The following is a 3,480-nucleotide window of genomic DNA, read 5'->3' as shown; positions in this document are numbered from 1 at the left end:
GCTTGCTTAAATTAAAAATAAGTCTTAAAAGTTTGTAATGTTGTTGTAGTAATCTCATAATAATTTAAATTGTACAACATTCTGATAGTCAATCAGCTGACAAACATTCATGTATAAAATCACATGCATATTCAGCAACTCTAAATGAGGTGGTTGGGACCTTATCATAGATGTAGTTCTTGCCCATAGGAGTAGGGAAAAAAAAAGTCAAGTCAAAGGCACTGATTTTCTACATACAAATCTTTGTGAGATATAGCACCTCAAAACTTTACCTTGTTAAATACACAACAGGTTTAACAGTGTGTGCAGTGTGACTCTGATCATGTCTCAAAAGTGGTTAGTGCAATGACATTTCTTGTATTTTATGAGCTTTTAGTCATCTCTAGTAAAGTGAAAAACAGTTGATTTTTTAGCATTGTTTTGGGAAATAGTTTCAGATTTTTCACTTTTAAATTTTACCCTACTTTTGAGAGACTTCCAGATAGGCTGACTTCAGGGTGCTATATTTCACAAAGGGTCATCAGTTCCTTTGACTTTTTTTACTCCTATGGGCATGGTCTATAGCTCTGATATTGTCCCAACCATCTTATACAGAGGTGCATCTCTGCCATCTGTTTAATAAAAGAAACAATCCAGATTAAGAAAAGAAAAAGAAACAATCCAGTAAGAAATTACGTTGAATGGACACGTTTGGACTCAATATGAAAATCTTATTTTTCGTAACTTTTCTCAAGCACATTGATCATCATGAAATTTATGTTATTTAAATAGAAACATTCTGCTATCAAACAATGTTTCTTTCACAATTTTCCAAAAATTTCAAATTTTTTGCAATTTTTTTTAATCTCCAAACGTACACCATAAATCCATCGGGCTAGTTTTATGGCTAATTACTATATTAATTACATAACGAATTTGGTACTAGAGGTAAGCGTTAGGCGCCATCTCTTATTAATATTAATAATTATAGATAGTATTGTAAGCATGATTGTAGATAAATTTTTTTTAAGCTTTAAAAAATCATATTGCATATAAGAAGTCTAATATAGAAGAAAATTTGTTTTGGAATATACAGTATATTCAAAAATATCCAGAACTCAGAAGATAAAAGTTTTTTTGATATACTGTATTTATTAGTTATTGTACAAATTAATTTTATATCCAACTAATTTGACAAAAAATCTTCTATGAGACATTATGTCTTTATTATCAAATAAAAAAAAATTAGTGTCTCTTAAGTCTAGTCCTACATAATGTTTGTATAAAAATCTTTTCAGAGATGTGCCAGAAGTCAAGTACAAAAAAGTTGTAGTAAATTACATTTGCATTACATTTAAATTTATCTTGAAAACAGTAAATTATCATTAAATTTCCTATTTATTTCTGTATTCAACACTCTAAAATTGATAAAGAAATACATATCCATATATCCAATTGATAAAGATACATCTTAAGTGATAATTTGTTGCCTAGTGTAATTAAATGTTAGCCAAATTACTATCATGCTAAAATTTTCCTAATTAATTACATAGATGCTATGTAGTATCTGTATAATTAATAAACTAAAGTTATAGTCTAATACTAATCTGACTCTATTATTAGATTATTAATATAATTTGGGCTTGATTTTCTAAATATACTATACTATTTAAAAATTTAGAAACAAGAAAATAATCATCAACCAAAATATATCCAGCCTAAATTTTAAATTTATATTATCTTCTGTTTTTTATATAAACTTTATAAGCTATATAAGAGATCTTAATATAAAATAAAAAATATGTATAAATTATTTTTAAAAATATCAGCAATAAAATCTATCATTGCGAACAAGAAGTCTTATATTTTCCTTATTCTCAAGTGATAACACCACAATCCGTCACAGTTTATATATCATCATATCATCCGACTACATCGAAAAATACTAAAATATCAAGCAAATTTTGTGATGCATAATAATTAAAACTACACGATCAACAATTATCACGTTGCCAATCATAAAATCTAACAAAACTCGATCAAAACAAATCATTTTTTTTGCTCAAATTATAGTCCAAGTAGTATGCGAACTCACCATCATTCAATAACTAATACAACAGAAAAAGCCACATTAATCCGACAATGCCATTTTCAACCGATCAACTCGAAACGTCAACATACGTTAAACAAAAACAAAGCCAAAAAATAACATCATTACAGAATTGAAACACAAAACAATACTTATCGGTTAGCAGGGCGCCAGTCAATTGATGCGATCTAACTCGCACATATTGGGTCGATAACTGGTTCGGGAGAGGATTTCCAAAATAGGCGAGTAACTTCAAAAAAAATCAGTCGTTTGCAAATGGTTTGTCGGATTACTACGCTCGTGCCTCCCCGTGCGAGGGAGACGAGCAAAATTATATAACATCAGGTCACGTGGGCGGCAAGTACTACGTACGGTAACTAAACTTCCAATTAAGGGTCAAGCAACGTCCAAGGGTGTAAATCTACCAAGAATTGACTACACCGCATTACCGAAGAAGATCCGAACCCACTCCATCTCAAGCTCTAGCAAATTTCACTTCAACTACCGAACCAGAAAACGGGCTACTAATGCAGCGGGGATACATGGGCATACTTACCCATTTGGGAAATCCTCTCCGAACCAATTATCAATCTAATACACGCGAGTTAGATCGCATCAATCGACCGGTGTCCCGCTAACCGGAAAGTACCCACAAAACATCTTATTTTACACATTTAACAAAGTGCAATATTTTTAACCATAAAACAATCCACAAAACCAAATTATACTTTTAAAAAAATAAAATAAATTGCAATTACGAAGTACGATACCGGCCATCGAAATTTCAAAGATTCTGAAAAAGTTTAGACCGTTTAAACCGAAATAATTACTACAAACGAATACGTTTACTACGATAAATGTTTTATATTAACTACCACTACAACTCGACGTCGGCAATCGAGTTTATTAAGCAAGAAACCCGTCAAACATTCTCCACTTTATTCAATCCATTGCACTTTCACTTCTAACCAAAAGTAAATGTTAAAATGAACCAAGGTGTGTTCCAAAACATAAAAAGTTATACTGCCGTTAAAAACGTTGCATGCAACAGTATAATCAATTAACCTAACAATAACGATGCCAATTAGGAAAGAAGACAAATATGTTTCATACATCACACATGAGAAACACAATCTGAGGAGTGTCAGCTTATGATTTTAATATCTAAATTATGTAATGAACACAATATGGTGATTTAAATAACCGGAATTCATATATATTTTAAAGGTACCGTTGGCAACAACCGTAACACACGTTAATCTATTACTCTCGTAGACATTATAATTAAATTTATATAAAATGCACGAGAAAATATGATGTAAAACACGAGTAGTTGTCATACGAGTTGTCTTTCGATGGTATTATAAAATAAACATCCGGTACTTACCCCCAAACCAGATAATTCGTTTTTA

The sequence above is a fragment of the Centruroides sculpturatus genome, unplaced genomic scaffold (genome assembly GCF_000671375.1).
Source record: "Centruroides sculpturatus isolate CEXI.00-Female unplaced genomic scaffold, Cexi_2.0 scaffold494, whole genome shotgun sequence".
Lineage (NCBI taxonomy): Eukaryota > Metazoa > Arthropoda > Arachnida > Scorpiones > Buthidae > Centruroides > Centruroides sculpturatus.
This window is presented reverse-complemented; position numbering follows the sequence as displayed.